The following is an 18,441-nucleotide window of genomic DNA, read 5'->3' as shown; positions in this document are numbered from 1 at the left end:
ATGCTTCTATTTTTGTTGCTGTCCAACACTTTAGAAAATACTTGTCAAAGTCAAGGGCGACCGATTTCCGTTTCCCAGATTTAAAATCGCTATTGCCTTTTATCCATTGTGATTGGTCTATATCCAGTGTTTTTTGCACGATCTTCAAGTGCAGCCTTACGGGGTTTAATTTGCTTTTTTCGAGCACTTAAATTCCGCCTTTTTCCGCGAATTTTTAGTCTCGCGTCGCTCTAATTTACCGTGGCAACTTCCGGGTGGAATAGAGTTCGGGACAGTGGGGCGAAGGAGGGTAAACACTGAAGGTCGTTGGGATTTTTTAAGTCGATGTCCAAATGTACCCTATTGCTGAATCTTCGAGAAATATCGTGACGTCAATAAGATCGACCGGCCTCTGGAATGGGGAAGACCTATTGCATATCCGCAGAGGTTAATTGCGTCAATTTATAAGTTTCATAGGGGCTCTCTCGGTGGCGATCCGACTCTATCTCGTAACTATTTTTCGCGTCAGAGAACCTCTTGTCACCCTGGCTGATACCACCTAGTATGCCTCGCTCCATCATGAGTACATAACTTATTCCGTCAAGCTCTAGCGTGACCCCAGCATAACGTCAAAGGCGGCGGGGTGTCGCGCGGGGATCCGAAGGCATAGCACGCGGACCAATCCATGCATCTACATGCATAGACTCCTTGTATTTTCGATAATATCGATCATGATAAGGACATTTGCTTTCCAAAATACATCGAATCATACTCGCTGAGGTCCAAATCCAGTTTATCTCCGAAGATGTGAGCGGTCTCAGCAAAGATTGCCAAGGAAATGGTGGTTGCTAATTTAGCGTGTGATGTGTCCAGTTACCTTAATCTTTAGGAAGAAAAGTAAGGATTCATCAAAGAACGGTTCATTTCATTTTCTGAAGACGGACGCGAAATGAGCCTTTCTTCGATTTGGAAATGCCAGTATTTTGAGTAAGTGCCACTTAGCCGGTGTACGATGAGAGGAGAGTCATACCTGGAAAGAGTTTCGATGGAGAATAATGGGAAGTAAAACTTGATGCGACCGGTTCCGAGAGAATGCCAGAGGTGACCATCGCGACGCGTCATTCTTGATACGCTAAGTGCCCTATTCACCTGCACAAATGCAAAAATCAGCCATGTTTAAGACAGAAAATCTCCTCAGAATTTACATAGTTCATCGGAATGGCATTCTTAGAATCTGGGTTTAGTATATTTGCGGATGAGTTGCCTATCACTCAAACCACTCCTATTTTTTGCTATATTAATGAATTAATTATTACTACCCCGTTATCCGAACGCGATACTAATATTAATTAATGCTGCCGGATGTACTGTATCCTCCTCGAAATCTACAAAGCAAACCGATGCATTCTGATTTCACTCCATTATCCTGCCTCGAGTGACCTCAACACCGCTTCACATTAATTGTTTGATCAATGATGCTGCTATTTTGTGTACTTATTGTTTCAGGTGCAATAAATGAAAGATTATGAGCATATCTGTATTCTAGTAAAAATACTCCATACTATTTTAACTCTACAGCACGCATTGCATGAGATCTGGGTGGGTGGGAGGATTTTCAGTGTAATGGTTTGATTTATTTATTATTGGTATTCTACTAGTAAGGGTAGACTTTGGATGGACACAGCCTATGTTTACAAGGGTAAATTACCTTGCCTCTCGTACAAAAAACAACAAGAAATCCGAAACTAAAATAAGCCCTTCCTTTCTGCACACTTCCTCCCTCCCATCATTACGTCCAACATGACTATGCATTCTTTGCCTACCTGCACCTCGCTTTTCTAGCGCTCTCCCATCTTTCACACTTCTCAAACATCCCATACCATACCATCTCCAATCAAAGCGCTCTGCATCCATCTTTCCTATCTCATTTGTTTTTTTCCCAACTTTCAACTCTTCTTCCCCGCCATTCCTAACACTTCCTCGCATGTTTTCCATTCTGTGCATTTAAACTTTGCCGTCTTTCTCAACATCCACATTGCAAAAGCCTTTAATCCACGCTTATCGTCCTGATTCAACGACCACGTTTCCGCTCCGTCCAAAACCGCGCTCTGTATCGAAGTTTTAACAAGCCTTTTCTTAACATTCTTGCCCACACTGTCATCCCGTGTCATCGATTACGTCCCTGGCATCAATTCTCCCTCCTCATGAAAGATTCTCTGTCTAAAGAAAGTCTTCGTCTTATGTCTCTATTATTTTGACCATTTTGGTCCAGAACACTTCCGAGATAGGTCAACCATACCACCTGGTCAGGTTTTTGAGCTCTTATTTTAATGTTTGACCTGCCATTTCTCATTCTTGAAAACTTCAAAACCTTTTTTTGTTGATATTTGTTCTCATTCCATTCCAATCGCTCTGACTTTCCACTCAGTAATGCACTCAGTAATTCTTGAAACCCCTTCGCTGCATGGCAAGCTAATGTTTGAACATTCTCAAACCTAACTGATTTTATGAATTGTCAACAGACTTGAATTCCTATCTCCAGGTTATTGATGCCTCTCTTGTCATTTCCTCCACATATACGTTGAATAGCACAGGTGATAATGGACACAACAGTCTTACCCCTATTACCAGCCCAACCTGTCCCGAATCCCCATTCACTACTTGCACCTGAGCATTGTGAGTCATGTACAGGTTGCGGATGTCTCCCATCCCTTCAATCTACTCCCATATACTGCAATACATCAACTGAGTCTACTTAAATTTTCCTCTACCCGAGACCTCCTTGAGCCTAGAAAAAACGACAAATGCATCTTAATTGTTCACCATGTTCCTCTCTATAAGTGACCTCATGACTGTTCTGTCATCTCGCTTCTCTTTCTGAACTGAAACTGATCACCCCCTAAGTAATCTGCTGACCTCAACTCCATCCTCTTATTGATGATACTGAGGACCACTTCAACTGCAAGCAAAATCAAACTGAATGTTTCATAGTTCTCACATATGACTGCCTTTCATTTTCTCTTGGAATAGGAACGAAAACTGATCTGATGAAATCTTCCAGGCAAATTTTTCCCTCATAATTGCAAAAAATTAGTACATAAAAACTATCTTTCCCATTTTTTTCTGAACCCTTAAGAAGATCCGCGGGAATGTTATCTTCCCTCTGCACTTGAAGATTATAGATTGTCTCTTTCCTGAGAAGCTTTTCAAAGAATTCGCTACACTTGAAGTTTAGTGTTGGAAATGTAACGGCACTACTGGACGTAAACTTTTTTAGCATAACCCGCCAAACGTTCATCGATTATTTTCAATAATTGAAGAACGTTTTGATGCTATTTATTCACTAGGTGATATGGATATGGGAAGAGAATTAGGGTGATGAATTTCAACCGTGTATGAAAGAAACATAGCTAGTTTATTTCCCGTCTGTTTTAATAGCACAGTTTTGTGTCCTGCCAATATTAGCAAATTAAGAATTTCTCTAACTGGCGATGGAAACCCGTATTCCTTGTTTTTCGACATTCCCTCTTCCTGGGTCGAAACATGTCTGAAAACTAGGCCGTGTTACACCGGTTTTTCTTAGTTGATTCACCTATTTCTGTGTTTACAATCTTCCATTTCCTTATCACGTCTTAATTCCTAATCATCTCTTCTTTAATCCTTGGCTCTCGTGTTATTTTCATATTCGCTGTTCCTATTTTTCCTTTGTGGCTTTCGATTTCCCTTCTGTGACACATTCTCACTTTTCCTCCACGGCACCCAGCTCCCTTCTCTCATTCCGGATTTCACCAATGCACACTCTGATGATCCTCCTTTCTTGTCCTTCAGGTTCAGTCTTTTAATTTCCATTTCCTAATTTGTCTTACTTGTTTTATCCATTTTATTCTGGCGTTAAAACTCCATTATTACTAAATTATGATCTGAATCCGCATTCACTCCCGGAAAATTGTGCGAATTAATGACGCTGTTCTTCACGGTGCAGTTTATGGTGAAAGACACGACTCGCTCTTGCTTGCGGCTGCCAAAGTAACTTCATTCGAGCCTTGGGAGTGTCATAAAGTGGCTCGGGAGAGGGAAGATCCGTAAACAACTCGGGAAGGTTAGCGTAATTGTTCCCAGGTGCGAGACGTTTTTCTTAAATCATGCCATCCTGCGGAAACGGAATGCGACCTTCTTTGCGAGGGCATTAGAGCGGCCAATCTCAATCATTGTGGATGAGATGATCCCAGTGTGTCTTCTATGTTTTCACACGCTACCCACGCAACCATGAACTAAGAATAGGCACCCATAAACTGCCTGCCTCTGCAATAAACTGACAAAGTAAACTCTCTAAATAGGATAGCAATGCTGGGAGTAGAACGATATTTACTTGAATCTTGAGTGCGATATGGGTATCATGCAACTCAAGGAGACCTATCAGGATAAACCAGCCGTGGTTTATAACCTATTGCATGCAATTTTCGCTCGGCGAAACGCATTCTGTATTTGGCCAAGGATGATGTTTTCCCAGAAATTTAACTGTTGCAATTATTTAGAAAGTCTGCTTAATTACACGGTTGATACAGTGCGCACTCAATTTCAGTGTGTTGAATTGTTTCTCTATCCTGGCGGAGACTTATAAAAATACGTTTCCTTCATAGAGTGCTTTCTCAAGAGAAAGACGATCATAACCAACAGTACCTTTTATATCGGGGAGGTAAACTGGACATCTACATTTTCTAACGAAGATACGGATTTAAAATGGTGCGGATGTAGCCTTGATGCTAACAATTTCCAATCCTGTTTTATTATCATGGAGGAGGAAGGGAAATCGAAGTTGAGAGGTTTGGACATGGAATTACAAGTTACGCATAAAGTATCATATCTTCTACAACGTTTCCGTGGTTCATAGACAGATTTTATGACAAGGAGGAAATGGAGGACGCGGGGCATTGTATACATGCGTACAAACGAGTTGACGTTAAAAATGTCGCTTCCTCTCCACAGTAATGTGTGATGAACGACGGAAATATCTCATAGGGTCAAATCCATAATAGAGCGAAAGTCATGATGATGTGCAAACATGCATTGCTTGGCAGGAAGAAAAAAATCTCTTCATATTTAGACATTACAGTATACTGTATTAGTAGACGCACTCGAACGGACGACCACCAAACAATAGGGATTTTCGAGACTGAATTCGATTCGTAAAAGCATTTATTCTCGACACTCGCCTACCGTCACCATTATACCGCATAGCTCTTGGTATCTGCCGTGGTCAAGTAGGCAGTCATATTACCTGAGGCATGCTCCAATACGGGTATATTGTTTTGGACTGGAAAACATCGCCGATCAATCTGGAAACGCTGGACGTTTCTCCGAGAGTGGTATATAACATCTGGTTTGTCATTCAATGACTTTGCTTACCTACGAAATATATGATAACAATTTAGAGTTAAACTCATTAGCCATTGGGGAGGAAAAAAATAATTTTAATAAATTTCTCACAGTTGGGAGTAACATATCCCTTTGGAATCATATGCTTGGTTTCTCAGAGTGTGTTACATAACATCTGGTTTGTGAAAATATTTAAACGCCCATTTCTGAATTCAATGACGTTGCTTACGTATGAAAAATGTGATGATACTTAAGAGTTCAACTCTAATGGAAAGGTCAACATCAATTAAAATTTATCTCTATGGGAAACGTTTTGTATCGCAGCTAAAAATTCATGAGATTGATTACATTCTAGCGCGAGACCATCGAACCCGTGATTATTTCTGATCCAAGAATTAGGCATCGAGCCATTCTCCTTTCCGTTTCCGTACATTTTGTCTTTTCCATCTTCTTTCGAACCCATGTCCCAAAATCCTTCAATCTACGCCTGTCACCTTGGTTCAACGACCAAGTACACAGAATTTCGCACAAAGTTCTTACCGTACACAAAATCGCACTCTATAAGAGCTTTCTCTAATCTTTTCTTAATACCCCGACTCCACGCCGCTATCATTGACACTCGCTTCTCTCAAAGTTTGTTTGCATAACGCAGTTCTTATGACGCAGTCCCTATGAAGCTGATCAAAAGCATGAAGATGGTCAAAAGCATGAAGATGGTCAAAAGCATGAAGATGGTCAAAAGCACTTCCAAGACAGGTAAACTGCTCCACCTGCTTTACTTTGTGGCCTCTAATTTTAACATTTAACATAACTTTCCTCCCTCTCGAAAACTTAATAACTTTTGCATTATCGCTTTACCCCATACCTATCAAGCTTATTTTACAGCTGGCTTGGTAATGTCGTGACTCTGCGCCTGACTGGTAAAATAAATTCAAGAAGTTCTCTCGGGTTTCCCACCGGGTCAGGTTGCAGTACACCGACGTTTCGAAGGCTGACTCTGCCATCGTCTTCAGGGTGAAATCAAGACGATGGCAGAGTCAGCCTTCGAAAGGTCGGTGTACTGCAACCTGACCCGGTGGGAAACCCGAGAGAACTTCTTGAATACCATACGCCGGGAAAACCTGAGATCCTTCATGGTAAAATAAGGCTTGATAATCCGAACATTGAACATACAGGGTTCGTCCGGAAAATAAGTGTACTGATTTTTTCCCGCCGCTCCAGGCGCGCCCAGCACCGCTCTGATGGGCTGCGATTGGAGGGGGGTATGTTGGCAAGCGACGCTGAAAAAGGCAGTCGGCTCTGAGCTGTGGTGTAGTGAGGAGCTCTGTTAACGCGAACCTCCACGCTCGACCCACGTCACGGAACGCGATGCCGAAGTTTTTGGAGCAGCGTTATTCCATCAAATTTGCGGTAAAGCTTGGGAAATCGTCTACCGAAACTGTCGGTATGATTAACCAGGCTTACGGGGAGTCAGCCATGTCCAGAAACATGATCTTTCGGTGGCACAAGATGTTCGTGGAGGGCAGAGAAGAGGTCGACGACGAACCACGGCCTGGACGCCCATCAACGACACTCACCGACGAAAATGTGCGAAAAGTTCGCGATGTACTGAACTCTGATCGTCATCTTAGTGTTCGGATGATAGCAGAGCAGTGTAATGTGCCAAAAACAATAGTGCACGAGTCGCCCGCGTCCGGCCAGCGATCAAAAATATCTGACGGCTGCATCACGACAATGCGCCGTCTCACACCGCGCTTGTCGTGTCGGACTTCTTGGCCAAGCACGGCGTGGCAACGCTGCCGCACCCGCCCTACAGCCCGGACTTGGCACCACCGGACTTCTTTCTGTTCCCGAAGATAAAGAGGAGTTTGAAAGGAACGCGATACGGGACTTTGGACGCCGTCAAAGAGGCCGTGACGACGTGTCTTCGAGAGGTTCCCGGTGATGCCTTCGCGGGAGCGTTCCAGGAATGGGAACGCCGCTGGAACAAGTGTATCGACTCACAAGGGTCCTATTTTGTGGAATATTAGCTTAAGATATGTAAAAGTGTAATAATATATTTTTTTTCCTGAGCTCAGTACACTTATTTTCCGGACGAACCCTGTATGTTCTGGATTCTCCACCGACCTTTTTTCATATTTCAGCTCTCCTCATGATTCATTTACCGTTTCCTCTTCCTTTGTGTTTTTCATCAAAAGAAAATTCATCTCATGTGCAACTTTTCAACCTCTGGGGACACAGCCATCTTACAATATCCTCTTATTCAACTGTTCAAGGCAAAGGAAAACTATTACGACGCTCCCGAATAGAGTTTCTCGCAGTAATTTTAAAGAATATTTTCTAAAATTGAGAAAAATAAGTGTGCCCATTAAATGGAGATTTGCTTGGAATATCCAATGCCTTGAGACACGGCAAAGTGTCAATGAAGGCCAGCTGCAAAACTCGCGATTAAACTTTCAAGTGACTAGAGGTGGCACATCACTGCGAGCGCCGCAATTTACCTTTCTTCTTGCAGTTTTCACTTCCCCCAAACCGTGCCATTTTTCCTCACTCCTATCCCTCCATTTGAATATCACCGTCCTCCAATGCCCCATCACTATTACGTGTTTCCTTCCTGTCACAGGTGCAATTATTGTATCTAGTTCATCGATGAAGCTATACCATATACCCCCTTGGCCTGCTTGTCGGTGTGTGCACCTCGATGTCAATGAATTGACCACGCCTTCTTATGTTCCTGCTAATATTTTTCTATCTCACCTGTTCACGTTCACTACAATTCTCCCCAGTTTCCTAATTAATACACACTAGCCTGTCCAACGGCTACCTCGCGTTGAATCTTCTTTCTTCGATATATATTCCTGTGTTACTCTCACTCCAATAATACCCATTATCATTTCTCTTAGCCTCGCACCGCCTTCACGTATCTTGTTTATTACCTCTACGTACGCTGATGAAGATTTTAAGTGCGTGAAGTTTTTAACTTCCCTGATGACGGCATCGTACGTCATTTAAAGTCTCTACTCTAAATATGGTCGTTATTTCGGTGTACTTTTCTTACTCTCGAAATCCAGACACTTCTTATTTTGTTGGATTGAGGTCGTTTCCTGCTGTCTTCCTCAATAGTTTTCGGTGTGACACCATCACTGAAATGGCCGCCCACTGAGGTCTTACTCCTTCGCTTCTCGTGAAGAAACAGAAGCTGTGCGGACTACGTTTTGCCTTACTGCTGCTCTTGATCCTATCCGGTAGGTTTCTACGAGCCTGCTTGGCGTAAGTATCACAGATTCCGGCAGAAAAGTTGGTTGACAGAATGAGAAAACCACGTCATTGTTTTAGTCCATGGGGCGAGTCAGGAGATAAGTACGTCGTAGAATGTTGGTCCATTGAAACATACGAAACAATTGACTGACTTTAGTCGGACTCCTTTAATTTCTTTTGCCATTGCAAATGAAATTTTAAATACTCATGTGGTGTTAATGGAGGAGTTTTATCTCAGTAATATCTATTCCTTGTAAAGGATTACAAGGTGTGAAGTTGCGGAAACTCCGTATGTTCTTCATTTTCATCCTCATAGATCCAACTTTTGAGACGATAATTTCTCCGGCGAAATTGTCGTCCCCAAAATAATGGTCCTACGACTCCTAAAGAAACTTCGAAAGGAACTTCCGAAGAAACGGAGATTTCGGAACGTCGTGCCAACGTCAATATTTCTCCATCTCTCTTAATAGTGCCAGTCGTTATTCATTCACTTAGAAGAAAGTCAAGCTGTTACCTTGCCCTTGGGTTAGGTTGATGGTATGAACGGAGCGCCACCGTTTCCCTAATCTTTCAAGGATGATTGAACGTTATTGTCGTCAGAAGGAACAAGGAAATAATTTCCAGTGCATTTTCGGAGTGTGGAGGTGTCTCAGAATATTTCTTACCCATGGGGCTTCCACCTTCTTGGGGGGTTGAATATTTATATTCCTACAACTACCTGGGCATAAAATATCCATCTGCAATTGATATCCGCTCAGAATGGACCGGAATCTTAATGAAATCTTCGTTCTGTGAGATTTCTTCCCCGGATGGCCCCGCCCACTCCAGCCTCCTCTCCGCGGGCGACGCCCTCTATTTTTAAACCGCTCAGTCGCCGAGTGCGGGCGTTCTTGCTTCTCCACGGAGAGGGCGCCTCGAGAGGGGGCGTGGAGGAAGGGGGGATGGAGGAAGGGGGGATGAAGGAAGGGGGGCCTGGGTCGGGTGATTCCGCGAGAACTTGATGATTTAAGCCGTCCGGTGCACCTGAAGGAATATCTATCGGGGCAGAACCGGTCTTTCGATTTCAATTATTTAAGCCACCAAATTCAATAATTATAGTATGTGTGCATATATATATACATATACATATACATATATATGTATGTATATATATATATATATATATATATATATATATATATATATATATATATATACATATTGTCACACGCGCAAAGGCACTTGGTTGAATATAGTATAAGACCCACGGATCTCAGGGTAAATTAATTACGTTTCCTCGATAGCTCAAGTGGTTAGAGCATCGGCTCGGCAAGTTGAAAGGTCTTCGGTGTTAAGTCCCGGTCAAGTAAGTATTTTTGCGTTTGTGATATGCTAAATTCCGCTTTCCCCACCTCTTCTGTGTTCATCCTTTTTATGTGTTCCTATCCCTTTTCCTTATATCTATTTCTATGTGAATAAATATTTGTTCGCCACATGGCGGGATTTCGTGTGTAAATAAATAAATAAATCGATATATATATATATATATATATATATATATATACATATATATATATATATATATATATATATATATATATATATATATAGATATATATTCTTAAAAACACAGAAATAGATTTTTAAAAGATAAAAACTCAAAGAGACACTGACGCATGCAGTTTTGACGTTTCGAATACCCACACATATGTATGTGTGTGTATATATATATATATATATTTATATCCATCCATCCCCGGACAAACGTGGTGGAAGGGCTTGTGCGTTCCAATGATCCCTAGAGCTGTGCTGGCGGGAGTAATAATAATTGCTCCCGGTAAGGCCACACATGTCAGATAGGTCGAAGGTTAAGAGCCAGACGAAAGGTAGTCCCCGCGGCGTCTACTCCACAGTGAGGCGGCTGCAAATACGTCTGACCCCAATATGGTGGCCATTGAGTGATAGTGTCACGTTAAAAACACTATCGAGAAAGGCAACGGGGAACCATCTCAATTATTATTCCCAAGAATATAAAAACAGGCAATATGAAGAATACGAGTCCTGGCTCGGCCCAATCGGCCGTGTGTCGTGCCCGGCAGCGGGGGAGGCAAGGCTTACGCGGTCGTCATCCCACGAAACCCTTGCAAGGGAAAAACGGCAGCAGCAGAGACGCAGGAGAGGAAGACCAATTAGTTAGAACAGGAACGTGGAATATTGGGACAATTATGAGGACCGAGGAATTGGAGAATGTTAAGCGAGAGATGGAAAGGGGAAAAATAGATATTTGAGGTCTATTCGAGGTGAGATGGAAGGATAGTGGAGATTACTGGTGTGATAATTATAGAATAATATACAGCGGCGGGGCCGAGAGCTAATGAGGGGTTACCATAGTATTAAATGAAAAGGTTTGGAAGAAGCTTAGTCAACAAAGAACAGGTAACGGATAGAATATTGCTAGTAGAGATAACCGCAAAACCGACGAACTTGGTTATTATTCAGGTATACATGCCACCGAGCAACCATAAAGAGGAAGATGTCGATAGGAAAAACGATCACTTAGAGGACATAATCGCGTGTGATAGAAAATGGAAGGTAGAAGCATTAAATGGATTAAAAAGGAAGGAGTACTAACAGGCTGAAGAGGATATTATGGAGGATGGTAAAGGGCTAAGTACTATCGAAGAAAAATGGGAAAGGGATATCTAAAGCCGCAAAAGACAATATTGGAACCGTTAACGCGAAAAGGACTAGGGAACCATGGATCACGGATGAGATGATTACAAAGATGGATGTGAGGAAAAAATAGAAGAATGTAAACACAGAGTTAGGCAAAATGAAGTACAAAGACTAAAACAATATATTGAGGCGGGCAACAAATAGGGCAAGGGAAGCATGGTGGAAGACGCCGTGTGAGGATATGGAAAGTTTGCAGAGGAAGGGTGAAATTGGTGCGCTGTACAGCAAGGTTAAATCTTTATTTAGATATAAGAAAGGAAGATCTATGCTAACAGTGAGAGATGAGGCGGGTAAGATAACAGTTGACACAGGAAAGATAAAAGAGAGATGGAAGGAATATATAGAAAGGATGGAAGGAATATATACAATTACAATATATGTATTGTAAAGAGCTTAGACCAACAAAGTTAGACCTAAAAAGGAACATGACGTAGAGGAAGATAGCTGAGGTCCAGGCATACTCGAAGATGAGATAGAAAGGGCATTAAGGGAGATGAAGCTAAATGAGGCCGTGGGGGTGGATAATATTCCTGCGGATCTTCGGACATGTTTAGGCAAATGTTGGAGGAAGAGCCTATATGGGCTGATTCGTAGTATTTATGAGGAAGGAATTTGGCCAAGAGACTTTGTGAGATCAGTTTTAGTTCCTATTCCGAGAAAGGAAAAGGCTACATCATGTGAGGACTACAGGACGATAAGTTTGATATCCCACGCAGCTACAGTTGTTCTCAGGATCTTGAACAAAAGGATATAGAGTAGGGCATATGACTACTTAGGGGATGCTCAGTTTGGGTTCAGGAAGGGGATAGGTGCGCGTGATGCCATGGCAGTAATGAGATTATAAATCGAGAGGAATACAGAATACAACCAGTAGGTATTTGCCTGTTTCGTAGATTTCGAAAAAGAGTTTGATAGAGTGAATTGGGGAAAACTTATGAGTATATTGCAGAAAATAAGAATAGATTCGAGGGATAGGAGGCTAATCTGCAACCTGTACATGTCTCAGACTGCCCAGGTGCGAGTGGGAAACGGGGAGTCCGGATGGGCAGTGTTAGGAAGAGGTGTAAGGCAGGGTTGCCCATTATCACCGTTGCTGTTCAACCTGTTTGTAGAGGAAATGATTAAAGAGGCATGGGAAGAACTGGAGGTAGGAATGAAAGTCGGCGGGGAATCAATAAAATCCGTTAGGTCTGCTGATGATCAAGCTTTAGTTTGTCAGCCAGCTAAGGGTTTGCAAGCATTGCTGAGTGAATTGGAAATTCAGTGTGACAGGTATGGGATGAGAATCAATATTAATAAAACAAAGGTTATTCGATTTTCTAGAAAGAAAAAGGCTGAGCTAGACATTAAAATAGGAGGGCAAAAACTAGAGCAGGTAGAACAGTATACCTGTACGTATCTCGGAAGTGTTTTGGATCAACACGGTCAAAGTAGTTGGGACGTTAGGAGAAGAATTGCGCTAGGGAAAGAGGCTTTCACAAGGAGGAGGGAGTAGATGACAGGGACGTTGAGTAAGAATATTAAGAAAAGACTCGTAAAAACTTTGATATGGAGCGTAGCTATGTACGGTGTGGAAACGTGGTCATTGAAGCAGGAGGATAGATGTAGATTGGAGGCTTTTGAAATTTGGATGAGGAGAAGATTGGAAAAGGTCAAATGAGCCGAAAGGAAAACAAATGAGGAAATACTAGGTGTCTCATGGTGGGCGAGGGGAGGCGTTTGTTGGGAGAAATCCTAAGAAGGCAGGAAAAGTGGATCAAGGGGGTATTGACCGGCAGCGGGATGTTGAAGACTGTGATAGAGGGTAGAATGTTAGGCAAGCGAAGAAAGGTAAGGAACAGGATAGGGACAGGATGAAGGGAGGAAGATTGTACTCAGAGATGAAGAGGGACCTGATGTAGAGTAGGATGCTGGATTTTGTATTTTGTTAGGAGACACAAAATGTTTTATTTAGTAGCTGTGTCAATCCAAAAACCTACCTTAACCGGTAGATTACCTTATAATTATAAATAAATGAATAAACAAACAAACAAACAAACAAATAAATAAATAAATATATATATAAATACTTTGATTTGCACATTTAAATACAGGAATACTGAGGAAAGGCACACGAGTATTTGGTTTAACGTTTCGATGACACGGCCGTCATCTACGACCGCGATGACAGCTGTGCCTTCGAAACATCACAGCTAAATATTATATATATATATATACGAGGGTCATCCGGAAAGTAGTACCCGTTCGTGAAATAAAGACACAAAAGTAAATATTAACAAACATAAAAAATTTTATTTGAAAGAGGATACTTTAAACTACTTCTCAACATAATCTCCAAGCAAATTAAGGCATTTGTCATAACGTGTGACAAGTTTCTGTATTCCTGCTGCATAGTCCTTCGCCGCCAGCTCATTGAGATACGCGAGGGACCCATCTTGCACAAATTTTTGCATAATGCAGATGGTGTTTAACAATTTCATGAACAATTGTTCGAGAAACAAATTGTTGGGAAAATGCTCACAGATGTCATCAATTGTGACGCGCCGATCGTTCCTCACGAATTCGTCAACTGAGCTCACCAGTTGGTCTGTAATGACAGACGGTCTCCCCGAACGCTCATCGTCGTGTGTGTTCCCCCTCCCCATGTTGAAGTTGCGACACCACCGCCGAACAGACGACTCGTCCATTACATTGTCTCCATACACCTCCTTTAATTGGCGATGAATATCACATGGGCGAACGTTTCTTGCATTGAGGAATTTAATCACTGCCCTCACTTCACAACTGGCGGCGTTCTCAATATTTTTAAACATTGTAAACAATCACAGAAACAACACAGGCAATGCTAGCGTCACGCAACTTGGCTCAGAGAAGGCAGACAAGCCACTGAAGCTATCTGACCTCGTCCAGCGGCTACTCGCGTCGTCAGCACTTCATGCGGCACGAACGGGTACTACTTTCCGGATGACCCTCGTGTGTATATATATATATATATATATATATATATATATATAATAGCTCGTCGAAGACGAGCACCGCGTCGGACGCCCGACGACCGCTCGAACCGATGCTCAGGTGGCCAAAGTGAAAGACGCTTGGGACTCTGACAGGCGTTTAACCATCGCCCTTATCAGTGAGGAGACCGGCCTTTCAGTCGGAATTGTCCACAACATTGTAACAGAGGATCTTGCGATGAGGAAAGTGTGCGCGAAGCTGTTGCCGAAAGTCTTGAGCGAGGAACAAAAACTCGCGGGTAGAAATTTCGCAAGAAATTTTGGACTGTGCCCAGAAAGATGAATATTGTCTCTACAACGTTATTACCTCAAAGGATAGCTCAAAAGGAGTTCAAAGGATATCGGTTTGACTCCATCGAGGCGGTTCAAGCGGCGACGACAAAGGCTCTCAACAGTATTCCGGCAACCGACTTCCAGCGGGCTTTTGACGAGTGGCAGACGCGCCGAACTAAGTGTATCGATGCAGGAGGAGTGTATTTTGAAGATTATTAAGTAATTGTAATAATAACTGAAATAAATTTTGATTTTTGGATCCAGTCCCAATACTTATTGTATGGGCCCTGTAAAACTACACTAATCTAGACAGGTGCTATGCACGGTCGTTAATGATTTGTCATGACTCAATAATGAACAGTTTAAATTTGAGTATTAATTGAGCTGGGCGAAGTGAAAATACTTCAAAATTCGAGACAAAAATAAGCAATAGAAACCAGAAATGCAATGCAAATACTGAGCAAGCTTATCAAGAAATTAAAAGATAGAGAAAAGTAAGTTACAGTGCTCCGTCTCTTTAAATGTCGATAAATTCTGTCCTTATCCTCTCACTTCCCGTATTAATTTCCTCATCGGAAAAAAAGGGAAGAAATTATTTCCAGAAGGTGGAAGAAAAATGATCCGTGAAAACACCAATTTTCTGTTCTCCAATTCCCAGCTCTGACTTTGGCCGACTACTGTAGCATAGACTATACAATATCGATCCATCTCCATCAAGTCGAACTCAAGAAGGATATTAAGAATAGGCTTAGTCATGAATTTTGAGCGCCTGGAAAATTCCCTTCTTGAATCTGCGGGGGATCGAAGGATGGAGATGTGAATTTGGTGTCACAGCTCGTAATTGGGGATTTTGGGATGATCTCACGTGCGCAAAATCCCTCTCAACATTCTTCCATTTTAAATTGCAATGTGACTAACTAAAATATTGACTCATGATACGTACGTCGTGATATAATTTGGTGAAATGCTCGTAAACTGTACGCTGAGGGGTTTGTATGGCATGTGTTGTGCAAAGTAGTCGCAACTACGTTAAATTTTGATCTAAATTGACATTAATTAGTTCATCCAATATTAATAATAATAGCTCTACGTTCTTAAAAAGATTCTTGGAAGTTTCATGGGAGTTAGCGTAAGCTTGAAGCATGCACCGTATCCATCCGCAAGTCACATACTAGGTGAAAACCTTGCATCTACGGGGCAATTGCGAAAACTAAGGACCCTTTGGCATAAAAAATGATTTAGTTAGAAAGAGTTTTTATTTACTGTTTTAGTTTCCTACAAACATACTTCCTTCTCAACATAATTGACGCCCACTTCTGACCACTTTTCGTAACGATGCACCAGCTTCTTTAATGCCTCAGCACGGAAGTTCGCCGCGTGGGAGTTGCACCGGTTGCTGACGGCGTTCTTCTTCGTCTTCAAAAATTTGTTCACCTCGCCATTGTTTCGAGCGCGAGAAGGGGAAATAGTTGCTAGATGAAAGGTCGGGACCGGGGATAGTGGCCCGAAAACGATCGCCCACTCAACTTTTTGCTCTTTGTCTTGGTCGATAAGCATTTTTCATACCCACCTTACACACAATTTGTGGTTGTCCGTAACAGTCGTGTACACTATTGGTGCGTCTAAAGAGGAGAATTTATCAGCCCAAGCACCTATCATTAATCAGATTCATCAGTTCTCGGTCCGTTTGTTGAACGATTTCATCGGTTTGGTTACTGGACCTGCCACTCCGATCTTCATCATACTCATTTTTACGCCTTTTTTTGAAGTCTCGACTCCGCTGTCTAATCTTTCCTTCGCTCATCACTGTAGGTCGATAAACTAGGCACCCTCGCGATGAATTTGGCCAGCTTTGACCACAAAAATCGAATCACAACAATCACTTTGTGACTGGGGAAGTGATGATTTTCATAACGGGTGAAAAGTGATTGAGAGAGAGAGACGGATAGAGAAAGACTTAGAGAGGAGGAATTAGGAAAGGAGAGGGAGGGAGTTAGAGAGGGTGAGTGCAATTGGGAGGGAAGACCAATAGTGAAGGTTAGTGCTATACTGTTAGGGTGACAGGGAGAAGGGGATTAGAATTAGGAAAAAAGATTTAGACAGGGATTGGGACAGCAAAGGAGGGAGGCAGTTGAAGGAGAGGGAGATGAGAGAGAGTGAAATTGAGAGTGGTTGGCGGAGAGAGAGGGGCCGAGGCAGAGCGAGGTGGCGAGTGCGAGAGGAGGAAGGAGTGAGAGGAAACAAGGGACTGTGGTGTAGAGTAATAAAGAGGACGGAGACATGAAGAATATTAAAGAGGGAGGGAGAGTAAAAGAAATAACGCGAGATGCCGAGGTAGAAGGAGATATGAAAAATAACCACACATCATTCCACATTCAATATTTATTGCCTAGGGATAGACTAAGAGAGAGATAAGGGGTGGAAGGGAGAGGAAATGCGGGAAGCCATAAAGAAATCGAGACGTTTAGGAAGACAGAGATGGGAAGAGAAAGGAGGGATTGTGAGAGAGGCAGCGGGGAATAAGAGAGAATGAAAGAGCTAGTGGAAGACATTAAGGGAAGTTTACTGAGGAAGATAGAGGTAGGGAGAATAACATGGAGGCAACGAGAGAGGCAGAGGAAGATGGAGAGAAAGAGAGAAAAAAGAGAAGAGGAAGAGAGTGGGAGAGAGGGAAATGAGTAGAGGAAGAGGGGACGGGAGAGAGAGAGGAAGTCGGAGACGGAAAATGTGAAAATATGAGCTGAGTAGTTCGAGAGTAAAAGGAAGGGATGGCGGAGGAGAGGGTCAGATAGAGTGAGAAATAAATAGTGACACACACGTTATGTGGAGAGGTTTTTTGAGGGAAATCGAGAAAGTGAGAAGAGCAGAAAGGAAGAGTGAGAGGGCAAGGGAGAGGAGATGACCAGAGAATGAGTGAAAGTTATGGAGGAGGAGGAGGGACGTAGCTCAGAATGGCAGATTGGGGGAAAAGACACAAAAAGCAATGAATGGTTACAGAAAGCGAGGGAGAGGGGGTAGGAGGAGGTAGGTAGATTGAGAGATGGAAAATGAGGGAGTGAGGAGAGATTGAGAGGAAGCCTCGGAGCAGGAGAATGAGCAAAAGAGTGGGCGACCCCCTCGGAAGGATAGAGCGAGAGAAAGGCGAGTAAATAATAGGAATAGAGGGAGAAAGTGGTAGTAGAAGAGAGAAGGAGAGACAAGTGGGAGAGTGTGTGAGAGGGAGCGTGGAAGGGAGGAAGTCGATGAGAGAGTGAGAGGGAGAGATATTTTGGGATGGAGACGATGAAAGGGAGAAGGGGAGAGAGAGGGGGAAAGGTGGAGGGAAAGAGCGAGAGGGTGGGAGGGGGGGAGTCAGGAGAAGGCTGTAAGGGGGGGGCGGGAAGAGGTAGAAAGTGATGGAGTGGGAGTGTGTATTCGGGAGAGAGAGTTAGAGACCGGTCTTGCGGGAAATTATTAAAGGGAGAGAGAGAGGGAGGGAAATACTGGAAGAAAGAGATGGATATGGAAAGTGTGGGGTAGAGAGAGAGATGGGGACAGGGAAGGACATAGGCAGTTGGAGAAGAAAGGAAACGGAGAGATAGGAGGCGGGGATAGAGAATGAGAGGACGTTGAAGAAAGAGAGAGAGAAACCGATGTCAAGGGAGAGAGGGAGGGAGGTAAAGAGGGAGAGATAGGGTGGGGGAGGGACGTTGGGAAGGAGAGGGAGAGAGAGTTTGAGAGAGTCCGAGAGAAGTGGAGATGTTTAAGATGAGGATGGAGGGAGAAATCGGGAGAGAGAGGAACCAAGAGGGATGGAGAAGGACAAATGGAGAGTGAGAGCGGCTGA

The sequence above is a fragment of the Hetaerina americana genome, unplaced genomic scaffold, assembly GCF_022747635.1.
Source record: "Hetaerina americana unplaced genomic scaffold, ioHetAmer1.1.p SCAF_23, whole genome shotgun sequence".
NCBI lineage: Eukaryota > Metazoa > Arthropoda > Insecta > Odonata > Calopterygidae > Hetaerina > Hetaerina americana.
Note: the sequence above shows the minus strand (reverse complement) of the source record.